The following is a 12,912-nucleotide window of genomic DNA, read 5'->3' as shown; positions in this document are numbered from 1 at the left end:
CCTTCAGCTCTCAGGTCATGATTTCAGGGTTCTGGGAGAGCCTTGCATCAGGCTCCTTGCTCAGCAGGGAGCCTGCTTCTCCCCCTCCCTCCCAGAAGCTCCTCTCCCTGCTTGTGCTTTCTCTCCCACTCTCTCAAATGAATATAATCTTTTACAAAAAAATAATTGATTTTCAGAATTATACAATTTAGACAAACTCAACCAGCATATTACAAAATGAGAAACTCACGACTTAATCAAAAAACAACCTCATTGTATGAAAATGTCCATATTACAATTTTTTTAACTGAAAGACGGAACTGTAAAAAGAAGTGTGAAGCACAGGCTTGGCAGCATCAGTGCTCAGGGGAAGTTTGTCAAAAATGTAGATTCCTAGGCTCTGTCCTAGACTTATAGAAACAGTAGCTCTGAGGGTGACCCCTGGGAATCTGTATTCCAACAAAATCCTCCAGAAAGTTCTTATGCACCAGTCTAAGTGAAAATATTAAGAACTGGAGAAGGGTGTGGCTCAGCGGTCTTCAGTCCAGGGTGTGATCCTGGAGTTCCAGGATCGAGTCCCACGCTGGGCTCCCTGCATGGAGCCTGCTCCAGTCTCTGCTTCTGTCTCTGCCTCTCTCTCTCTGTCTCTCATGAATAAATAAATAAAGTCTTAAAAAAAAAAAGAATTGGAGAAGAATGCACGATGATGGTAGTAATACAAACTGGTACAGCTACTATGGAAAACAGTCCTCAAAAAATTAAAAATATAAATACCATACAGTCCAGTAATTCCACAGCAGTATTTACCCAAAGAAAACAAAAGCACTAATTCAAATATATATAGGCACCCTTATGTTTTATGTTTATTGAAACATTATTTATAGTGGACAAGATATGAAACAACCCAACTGCCCATCAATAGATGAATAAAGAAGATGTGGCATGTACATACACACACACAGTAGAATATTACTCAGCCATAAAAAAGAATGAGACCTTGGGACGCCTGGGTTGCTCATTGGTCGAGCGTCTGCCCTTGGCTCAGGTTGTGATCCTGGGGCCCGCAGATCAGGTCCCACATCAGGCTCACCGTATCAGGCTCACCTGCTTCTACTTCTGCCTATGTCTCTGCGTCTCTCTCTGTGCGTGTCTCTCATGAATAAATAAATAAAATCTTAAAAAAAAAAATGAGACTTTGCCATTTGTGACAACATGGATGGACCTGGAGGGTGTTATGCTAAGTGAAGCAAATCATACAGAAAAAGACAAATACCATATGATTTCACTTATACGTGGAACCTGAAAAACAAACAAAGAAACAAACTACCCTAAAGCAGAAACAGATCCATAAATACAGAGAACAAACAAAATTGCGGGCAGGGGGGGTGGCACCTTGGGGATTGCGCAATGTGGGTGAAGGGGAATGGATGATACAGGCTTCCAGTTGTGTAGTGAGTAAGTTAGGAAGATAAAAGATACAGCATAGGGAATAGTGTCAATGCTACTTTAGTAGTGCTGTGTAGGAAGAGAGGGTAGCTACACTTGGGGTGAGCACAGCATCATGTGCAGGCTTGTCAAATCGCTGTGTTGCACGCCTGACACCAATGTAACATTGTCTGCCAGCTATACTTCAATAAAAGGAATTACAATTGGGATACGGGCATACCAAACAGAATTGATAACATGAAATAGATTTTTTTAAATCCAGACTGTTCAGAGGACAAAAGAAAATCTGCAATCAGCATAAACCCTATATTCATCTCTCCTCGTTACTCACTTCTAAGTAAATGAGGACTTTGAAACTTGTATATGGATGTAGTCAACTGCTTGTAAGTTCATGTCTATTTATGCTATGGTTCAGAAATATTTGCACATCAAACCAGAAACTGAGTTTACACTTGGGATCATGAGTCTTTTGTAAATGTGAAGGGAGTAAATTTGGAATCAAATGTCTTGAAGAAACAAGAGTTTTCTAGGACTGTTGCCAGTCCTTTTTCTCAGGGTGACCTTAACTTTCAGACTTGAGGAGTATTTTCTTTCTCTGATTAATACTTCCATAGGATGATTAGTGTACTTTGTTCGAGTATATGTATCAGGACAGGCTGACTTTTCCTCTGCGATCAGGAGCACCGGCGCTTGCTCCTCCACCCAGAGGGGGACCCAATACAGGCCAGTATCAACAGCCAAGCTTACTGGTCCTCTGCTTCCCCGGCTCGCCCACGAAGGACGTGGGGCTGATGTGTTCCAAACGCTGCAGTTTTCATTTTAAATAACACAGAATCCTTGCAAATGAACTACACACATCTGACTTAGGATTCCCAGGAGGACACCCTTAGCTACGGGCTTATTTCTAGGCCTTTAGAATCAAATTAGAATACCCCATCAGACACCTATTTGTGCAAACGTTAATTTCAAGTGTATTTAAATGCCTTGGCGTCTTGCTTTTGCTCATCACATCAAGCAGAGCCGCTTCCACTGTGTAATCACAATAATGAATAAACATGGGGTGCTTATAAAGGACTCGGGAACCACAAAACTGATCAATTGTTAATTCTATAAAGTGACTAAACGTGCCTTCTTTTGCGATAACTCCATTAAGCTGTGTTTTTGGAGGGAAAGATGCCCACGTCCTCTGCCTACCGTCTCTGTAAAATAGAAACACAATCATCATTCAGATCCTACCTAAAGCTTATCTTGATCTCTATTATTTCCTTGTACTGTCTACACCCACCACTACCCCCCACCTCCAACGAAAAGCAAACATTGGCATGGCATTCTAAAAACCATGAGCTGCATGGTTATTAATCGCCAGAGGATTTGAGGCAGCACTAAAATTAACAGCCAGAATAACCACAGTGTATATTTATTGGTCTCTTATTATTTTGATCAAATACCAATTTCACAATGATGGGGCCCACAGGAGCTCCACATCTCAATCAAATTCCTTAGTGTGGCGGGATGAGGACTTTCAGAGCTTTTCCTCACAATAAACACATTTGTTATTTATCTCTTATCCCCCACCACACCTGGGCTGTGCACATGAGGCATTCGGTTAATCTTTCTTAAACTGGAAGAATGAGCGATCAAGTAAGAGCTTTGGCTCTATCACACTGCCTGGGTTCAAACTGTGGCTCCTGCCACAAGCTACCTGTGGCCCCATCCAATGTCCTTCACTTTCCTGATGTACAGGAAGGAGATGATGACTCTCTTCACCTTATGGAACTTAGTAAGGGAGGATTAAATGATAGTGTGGTAAAACGATATAGCCTCTATGGAAAACAGTATGACAGGTTCTCAAAAAATTAAGAATGGAATTACCATATGATCCAGCAATTCCATTTCTGAGTACATACCCAAAAGAATTGAAAGCAGAGACTCAAAGAGGTATCTGTACACCCATGTGCATGGGAGCATTATTTGCTGTAGCCAAAAAGGTAGCAGCAACCCACGTGCTCCCAGCCTTAAAAGGGAACATTGCAACATGGATGAACCTTGAAGACACTATCCAAAGTGAAATAAGCCAGTCACAAAAGGAGAAATACTATATGATTCTCCTTCAATGAGGTACCTGGAGCAGTTAAATTCTTAGAGATAGAAAGAAGAATTCACTGCTAGGAGCTGAGAGGAGGGAGTAGAGGAGCTGCTGTTTAATGGGCACAGAGCTTCAGTTTTATAGGATGAACAGCGTTCTGAGGATGGACAGTGGTAATGGCTACACAACGATGTGAACACTTTTTTTTTTTAAAGATTTTATTTATTTATTCATGAGGGACACCGAGAGAGAGAGGCAGAGAGAGAAGCAGGTTCCACACAGGGAGCCCAATGTGGGACTCGATCCCAGGACCCCAGGATCACACTCTGGGCTGAAGGCAGGCACTAAACCTCTGAGCCACCCAGACGTCCCAACACTGTGAACACTTAAAGCCCCTGGATTACACACCTAAAAACGGACCTATAAATGGTTAAGTAGTGGGGTGCCTAGCTGGCTCAATCAGTAGAGTACATGACTCTTGATCTTGAGGTTGTGAGTTCAAGTCCCATGTTGTGCAGAGATGACTTAAAAATAAAATCTTAATAAAAAATTTTTAAAAATAAAAAAGGCTAATAAGGAGGTAAACTTATGTTATTTGTATTTAAGTGCAATTTTTTTAAGTGCAATGTTTTAAAACACTTAGTGGAGGGACGCCTGGGTGGCACAGTCAGTTGGGGAACCAATTCTTGGTTTTTGTTCACGTTGTGATCTCAGGGCCGTGAGATAGAGCCCCATGTCGGGCTCTGTGCTCAGTACAGAGCCTGCTTGAGACTTTCTCTCTCTCTCTCCCTCTGCCCCTCCCCCTACCACAATCTCTCTCTCTCTCTCACTTTCTCTATCAAATAAATAAATCTCTAAAAATAAAAAAATAGGGATCCCTGGGTGGCTCAGGGGTTTGGCGCCTGCCTTTGGCCCCGGGGCGGGATCCTGGAGACCCAGGATCGGGCTCCCTGCATGGAGCCTGCTTCTCCCTCTGCCTGTGTCTCTGCCTCTCTCTCTCTCTCTCTGTGTGACTATCATGAATAAATAAATAAAATCTTTAAAAAAATAAAAAATAAAAATAAAAAAATAAAACACTTAGCACAGTGATTCAATAAATGATAGCTATTATAGCTATTATAATTTTTTGAAAGGCCAAGAGCAAATATTTAACAAGCATTCCCTAATGTGAAAATGGCAAATACCTGCAGAAAACTTCAGTGAAAGAGACATTTGCTATCTAATGTCCAATTCCATTTAAATGCCTCCTTGCCCACTCCTGCCCACTCCAGCCCCCACTGGTAGTACAAGCCCTTACTGGGGATGTTTAAATGTTAACCAGTTCATTCCCCAAATCCCCTCAGCTGAGGTGAGTGAAAATTCAGCACACAGGGAGAACCAGACTGGTACCAGGGGACAGACTCCTAGCCATCGCCCAGCTTGCTTAATGGAACTCCATGCTCCTGAGCAGATCCAACGGTCTGCAAAGAGCAGAACAAAGTGTGAAGACACGAGTTTTATCCTGGGAGGACTGGACCCATGGTAACCAATTTTATGGCTCTTTTGATTTCTGTCCGTGGATGTGTGCATGTGTGTGTGCGCGTGTGTGTGTGTGTTGAGAAGGAATTAATCCAAAAATATAGATGAAGAAAGCTGTGTCTCGGATGTGAAGCCGGGTTGCATAATCAGTTCTGAAAGCAGAGAAAAGGTAACAGATGTTTACATTACAATCTGGCTGCTTCTGGAAGAGCTGCCAAATGATTTAAATAGTAACGGAGATTGCAGGCCCCAGTGAATTCTTGCCCCTTCTGACATATACAGAGAATTCACCCCAACTATGTATTTTGAGATGGCCTTAACTAAATGCCCCACTGTATAAAATACGTCTGGCTTTCAAACTACTTAAAATCTTAAACCGGACACCAACAATAAAAAAATGAACTGAAGGACGTATTCCAGCACTGACATTATGAAACTTGCTGTCTTTGGCAGAGGGGAATGCATTATAAAGAAACTCAAAATTGCTTTTTAAGTTCAGGTGTTTCATGGCCAGTAGGAAGATGCATTTTTAAAGAGAAAAAACATACAGCCATGAAAAAGAATGACCTAGAGCTCTTTCCACTGAACTATCATCCTTCCCAGAATGGCTCCACAGTGCATCCGAGTCTCATATATATGCAGGTAAATGGCCACCACTGAAGAGAAAGTCTTCACAATCAAGGGGATTTCATCTGACCCCATGGATGTCAGACTCCTTCCCCAGCCATGAGTACACCAAAGGGCTTCTCATGGCCCTTTGCCGAGTAAACAAAGCAGTACCGATTATATGATTGGTGACCCCATTTATCTAAAATGATTTGGTCTAACCATCTACATGAAGATAAAGGCAGAAGGGGGAAATTGGAAATATACGTATTGAAACACAGAAAGGTATTATCTCAATGGCAGAACTGGATTCATTTTTCACTTTCCTTTTCAAACCGTTTTACAGTGTTTTGAATTTTCTACCACATACCTGTATTATCTTTATAAATTAAATCAAAAAGAAAAGACATCTTCAAAACAGAAGCCTGGAGTGATGACAAGAATCTTAGCTTATACATTAGAGACCTCAGGCTCTCTGCCAGAAATAGGGAGCTGAGGACACTGGATAAGCCATTTCACTGGTCTGGGCCCCAAGTTGCTCTGGATCGGTGTTTCTCCACCTCCCCACTATTCATATTTCAGGCTCCGGGGTTCTTTGTTTTGGGGGCTGCCCTATGCCTTATTGGAAGTTTAGCAGCACCACTTGCCTCTACCCACTACAGACCTACCTAACTCCATCCCACGTTATAACAAGCAAAACTGTCTCCAGATGTTGGCAAAGGTCCCCTACAGAGCAAAACTGCCCCCAGTTGAGAACCACTACCCTAAGGTGGGCGGGGGGGATGGGGTGCCTAGATGATGGGCACTGAGGGGTGCACTTGACGGGATGAGCACTGGGTGTCATGCTATATGTTGGCAAATTGATCTCCAATAAAAAAATACACAAAAAAATAAAGAAAAAGAGAGAACCACTGCCCTAGATGGTCTTTAAATATCTTGCTTGCTGGAAACCTTCTTTGATTATTTTAGACACTGTGCCTCAAGTCTGAGTTTTAGGTCCAGTAATGCAGAGGGAAGCACCTATGGCATACCCAAGTCTCATCAGTATTTTCATTATTCATTAAGCAAAAGATGAAAGTCAATGAATAAAATAAACTGAATTTTCAGAGAAAACTTTGGGATATGTGACACAGATATGAAACAGAAAATTCAAGTAGATACAATCGTCATTTAAAAACTAATAATAACTGGCTTTGGACAGTTCCACCTTTAGTTAAGACAAATGAAATGCTGCAGATATGTTCAATTGCTTTCTAGTTTGAAATCAACTTACAGAAAAAAAAAAACACATAGTTTTTTTTTTGGCAATGCCACATTTTTATTTTAAAAAAAAAAGCCTAGTGTTTTCTCTTCATAAGAAATACAAGGAAATTTTTCTAAAAGAGGTATTTTATTCTTCTGCACTAACAATACTACAACCAATCTTATGAAAGACAAATTAGCCACATCTTTACTATCTATCTTTCTAAATATAGTGTCTTATTTTTATTTGCCATTTTATTAACAAGAACTCCCTAATATCTGACACTACCATACTTTTGAATTAAAATTATCTATGTTCATGCTAATGACTTGCTACTGTAAGATCCTGACATCTTTTGAATTAAAAAGAGTGACAAAAAAGGATTCAATACGGTTTTAGATTCATGACTCTTTGAAAATCAGTAGTTCACCCATATACAGAAAACCATTTATTAACCAGGATGTTTCATTAACATCAACATTCTACACCTGCCACACACTACGTGTTCAACAAATGCAGGGCACCATTATCATTACTTACAACCATACCAGAAAATAGAGGGTTTTTTTCCAAATTACCAGTTTGGTTTTACAGCAACTACAAAGTACAAAGTATGAAAGAGGAGGCTATCACACGATAAATTAATATTCTGAGCTCTCAAACCTTGTAACATGCCTCATCTTCATTTTAATATTTGTGTCTTTTCACGTGCTCAAATAGGTCCAAATTAAATTACCCTACCCCAATCCTCTTCCACTGCCACCACCCTTTATTTTTTTTAGAGATTTTATTTATTTATTCATGAGAGACAGAGAGAGAGACAGAGGCAGAGGGAGAAGCTGGCTCCCCATGGAGCAGGGAGTCTGATGCAGGACTCAACCCAGGACCCTGGGATTCTGACCTGAGCCAAAGGCAGACTTAACCAACTGAGACACCCAGGTGCCCGCCACCACCCCCCCTTTAAATGTTCCTTTCGTAACTGCAGATATTACGACAACTACTAGGTAGTGGCCCAAGCTAGCTGGTACATACAGGTGTCAAATCCCTGAGCTGGGTTCAACCAGCATAATGTTCTAACAAACTGATCCTTGATAGTGAAAGAGGTGGACGCAGTCCTCCTCTACAGGGACAGCTGAAATGAGGGGTCCTTCCACCATCCCAACACGACCTTGCAGGCCTTTATTGGAAAAGTCAGGAAAGGAGACTGGGCTAGAAGTTAGGATCCCCGTTCTCTTTACGCTGCAGAAGACTTAAGTCCTAACACCTTCTACCCTTGATCTTTTAGAATACTGAACTCTTGAGGTACTCTCCAGCTTTAAAATTCTGTGAGCCTTTGAGTCTTTCTTTAAACCAGATTATGCAATTAAATTTATGTTTAAAAAAACACACAGGAGCCCTTTTTCACAGACTTTAGGAAAGAAAGTGGATTAGCTTGAATTAGCAACTGTAAAACACGAAGAGTTACTTTTATTTTTCTAAAAGATATCAAAGCTCATTTTATCTTGTGAGAGGTGGGTTGCCAGAGATCATGAACTGAGTGGGGTATTATTACAAAGTGTAATTCAAGCCTATGTCTGTAAGGACTACTAGGAAGGACGTGAGCTTTTTTTGGTCATATTTTCAAAACAAATAGTTTATGAAGTGATTAATGTGGCCAAGATCAATTCACCAGTTTGTGGATGTCTCTTTCCCAATGCCTGTCCCTCACCTCAATCCTGTATCTCCCTAACAAATTAGGATTAAGAACACTGTATGATCTCCCAGTCATCCACAATTGGCTTCAAGACTTGAAGTCATTTTGCTAATTCTAGCAGATTTATTTATCCAACACCTGATGAAATGCACATATGTACACAAATGAATCCATCATCTAGATGCTCCATTTATATTGAGATTAAAAAAAAAAGTCAAAGGACTAGTCCATTTACTATGATGTCTATCCATATTTGTAAAGAAATAGAACCAAAATGTATAAGTTCCCTAAGAAGAGGAAGGCATAAGGGGGTAAACATACTTCTGCAAATTCTAAAGAGATCTATAAATTGCAATCAGAGAATTTATTAAACTAAGCTTCTTAGTATAGAAATCCCCAAAACTCTCCAACTGGGAAGCTAATTGAGAGTAAGAAAGAGCCAAAATGATTTCCCTCTTTCTCTCATTCATCACAGGCAATATAGAAACCCTTGCTCAATATGATAATGTGACTCTTGTCAATGCATGTTCAAATCAGATAGAGGATTGGCTGGTGATGATGTCATCCCCATGGGTTAATCCCCAGTGAATGCAGTTTTAATATCATATGCATCAACATGTCATTTACATAACAAAGTATTATATTAAGTGTAACAATAAATGAGCTGTGCAGATAAAAGCAGCTATTAGAGAAAGGCTATGTGCCACTGAAAAGGAGTTAGGGGGACAAAGACTTTTTTTTTAGACTAAATGGAACTAGGTCATCAAACAATACACATCTCTAAAAAAAGCAAAAAATGAATATTGAAATTCAAGTGACCTAGAACATTCTAGTACTAGAAATATGGAAATGTTGCCTCCAATGAAAAATATTCGGTAATTAAGTAGAGATATTTGTGAGGTTTTTGTGTGTGTTTGGGAGACAAGTTTAAAAAAAAATTAAAGTCCTTGAAAAATAAGTGAACTAGCAGCTCTTGCTTTTCTGGGAATAGCAACTTTCTTATCTTTAACAGGGAAAATTGGCCAAGTCAAATCGTGACTTAAAACCTTGTAATAAATTTTAAAGTGTCAAAGGTAGTTAAAATGGCACAGAGGGAAGGCAGAAAAGTCACACAAAGCAGAACAATGAGCAGAACTGACGGAGGAAACCTTGAAATACAGCTTTATGAGATTACTGGTCAAGAAATGTCCACACATATGAAGAAAGCTTTTTGCACAACTGAGCAATGCCAACTGGCGCGGTCAGTTTGGGAGGACGTTAAGTCATCATTAGTCACGATGATTCTGAAAAACCATTCTCTTGCTGCCTTATTAAGATCTGTATTTCCAATCCAAAGCAAGTGTTAGGCTTATGCACTAGATTTATGACTACAAACTTAGCAGAAGTGCTTGTCACTGTAAAACCCACAGCGAGCTGTTGAAGAATTTTTTAAGTCATACATCTGTTCAAGAATGACCAAGTGGAAAACACTGATTATATTGTGATTGGGCAAGTGTGGGTGTCTGGGTGTTGCAGGTGGAATTTTCGGGTTGGTGTGGATAATCCCTACATCAAGGATATTAGAGAAAGAAGCCGACTAAGGGCTTTGAACACGCCCATCCCCACACACCGGGATCGCCTGTCACATCACATCAACCTTGCTAGTCTTGGAGGGACGGCCATAGAAAAGTTAACTGGGAAAGAGTACAGGGATGCAGATGCTTCAGCAAGTGCTTCCCCAAGGGGGCTTAAATCCCGGTTGGGGTGCAGGGATGTGGACACCTGGGTACTTCCCAGCATGAACCTGCGCATGTACACCTTCCTGGGAGTTGAATCATAGCTTGGCTGAGGCTCTCAGCGGCAGCCGTGGAACCCCCAAAACGTTCAGTGATACCGATTCAGGAGAAAAACGCACCGGCGGCACCGCACCTGGCTCGGGCTGCCTCCCCAGGCGCGGGAGGGTATCAGTCCCTCTCCGCGTCCCATCCTTCCCAAGCCAGGAGTGGGGGGTTAAAGGTGCCCTCCCTTGCAGGAGCCGGTTGCCAAGGCAAATGAGGCACCAGAAGGTTTGAAAAAGAGGGGAAGAAGCGACGGAGACCCTCCGGCCTGGCGGGCAATCGCGAGGTGCTGCACTTCGAGACCCCCTGGAGTTTCCCACTTGGGCGGGAAGCTTAGCGCTTCGGCCGAAAGCTGTGCCCCGGGGGCGCGCAGCGTCCTTCCAGCGGGAGCCCCGCAGCCCGGACCCCAGGCGCAGGCTAAGCGGGCTCCCAGCGGGTCCCGGCTCAGACCCACGGGCTGAACCCCAGGCTGCGAAGCCACTGCTCACTCCGGGCCGGCGCGCCCCCTCCCCACAGCGATGCATCAAGCGGCCCCTCGCGCCTCCAAGGGGCACCCCGGGGATCTCTGAGAGGCAGACACAAACCCCAAAGTTGGCAGCCGCCCCAGCTGCACTTAGGAGCGCCGCTCCCAACTTCGGGGCGCAAGCCACCCACCGCAGCGGAGCGTCGGAATGAGGGGGGCTGCCCCGAGCCAAGTCGGGATCAGCCTGAGAGGCGGCTGCCGCGCCCTGGAGACAGCCTGAGCACTGGGGGGGGGGGTTCAGCCAAGCGCACCCCGTCTTCCCGCCCCCCTCCCTCCTCTGCCCTGCCAACCCTCCTTACCGGAGAGAGCCGCAGCGTCCGGGACTCGGAGCCGGCGCGCGCAGGTGCAGGCACGGACCTCCGCTCCGAAGCCGGAGGATGCTCACCGCGCCACCTCCCCGCGGGCGCCCCGGGAGTGGCCCATCGCCCCCCGCAGGCTCTCGGCGCGAGTTCCCAGGTCTCTCCGAAGCTGGCCGCAGCAGCGCAGGTAGGACTCCGGGCCCCGGGTCGGGCGCAGCCGGGCGCGCGCGGGGTGGCGAGCGGTGCGCGGTGGAGCCGGCGGGCGCTGGGGCGCTCGGGCGGGGAGGGGCCCGGAGGGGCCGGGAGGGGCCGGGAGGGGCCGGGCGCCCCGCGGGCCGCGCTGATTGGCCGGGCGCGCCTGCCCCTGCCCCGGAGCCCCGGAGGTCCACGTGGGCCGGCCCCCGGCCCCGCCCCGCGCCCCCGCTCGGCTCCCGGCGCCTCTCCCGAGCGCCCCGCCGTGGTCGCCGCCCGGCAGGTGCTGCGCAAAGGTACCCTCCCGGAACACCTGAGAGCCGCGGGAGCCCGGCGGAATTCAGAGCTCGGCTCCCAACCAGAAGCGACCCCCACGCAGGGCGTCCCCATCCGAGGGCCCCAAACAGTTTGCAAACAAGGCGTCCTTAGCCGCCCTGGGGCTTCACTAACCTGGCCCCTTACGTAACTTGCCTGCATGGGAGAGGAGGAGAATCCACGCGCAACGTCAACACCGGAATCCTTTCTTATTTTAAAAATTCTGGAAGTACAGCTCAGACTTGTTTGAGTCGCACTCTGTGCTAACCCTTCTCCAAGTGAAGTGACGCTAATCATCCGTGACGGTTTTTTTTTTTTTTAAGATTTTATTTATTGATGAGAGACACACACACTGAGAGAGGCGGAGACACAGGCAGACGGAGAAGCAGGCTCCACGCAGGGAGCCCGACGCAGGATTCGATCCCGGGTCTCCAGGGTCATGCCCTGGGCCGAAGGCTGACGCTGAACCGCTGAGCCACCCGGGCTGCCCTCATCTGTGACATATAAATAGTATTCATTTTACACGAGAATACTTCGTGTTGATGTCCATTCTATAGATAGGAAAACTGAGGCACAAAGAGGCTAATTTACTGAAGATCACAGCTCATCAGGGGCGACTGTGTGTAATTTGAACCCGGGAAGGCTGGTTGCAGAATCCACTTTCTTTGCTATTCGCAGTGTAGTCCAGAAGAGGCCCCCCTGGAGACTTTGTTAGAAATGCAGACTTTGAGACCCCACCCTGGAATCGGAAACTTCATTTGAACAAGATCCCCAGGTGGTTAGTTTATGCAAACAGTTTGAGGAGCGTTGCTCTACAGCACTATGCTGTTCCCTGTGGACGGTTTGCCTCACAAGCTTCTGATCCTTTTACTCTGCAGCGACATGAAATAATGCGTCATCCTGCCCCAGCTGCACTCCAAAGTATATTTGCCCTTCTCTGAGCCTGCTGCTGGAACGAAGGTATGGAAGCCTTTCTGTCTCTCTTCCCCATACCTTTATCCTCTGCACACACGTATCCCATACCATATTATCTTGTGTATCATGTAACACTTTCTATCCTTTGCTCTCTAATTATCAAAATTGGGGCTCTGAGCCAGACAACCGCTACCAACTAGTCCCCAGTCTTAGGCGGAATTCAAGCATCAGAGCAGGGGCTTGATCTTTGAGATGTCCCTTTGTGCTGAGATTCTGGGGA

General features: G+C 44.9%; 1 protein-coding gene across 2 annotated transcripts in view; it reads right to left on the bottom strand.

Annotated features, from left to right (window-relative positions):
* TAFA4 (TAFA chemokine like family member 4) overlaps positions 1 to 11,454 on the bottom strand; it is a 165,105-nt gene extending 153,651 nt beyond the window's left edge. The window contains exon 1 of one of the 2 annotated variants that reach the window (XM_038565883.1): positions 11,211 to 11,454. The gene's annotated coding sequence lies outside the window, so the exon portion shown is untranslated. The remainder of the gene's footprint in view (positions 1 to 11,210) is intronic. The other variant, XM_038565884.1, reaches the window with a different exon arrangement.
* Between the last annotated feature and the right edge of the window lie 1,458 nt (positions 11,455 to 12,912).

Source organism: Canis lupus, chromosome 20, assembly GCF_011100685.1.
Source record: "Canis lupus familiaris isolate Mischka breed German Shepherd chromosome 20, alternate assembly UU_Cfam_GSD_1.0, whole genome shotgun sequence".
NCBI classification, from domain to species: Eukaryota; Metazoa; Chordata; class Mammalia; order Carnivora; family Canidae; genus Canis; species Canis lupus.
The sequence above is the reverse complement of the archived record's forward strand: the minus strand, read 5'-3'. Positions and strand labels throughout refer to the sequence as shown.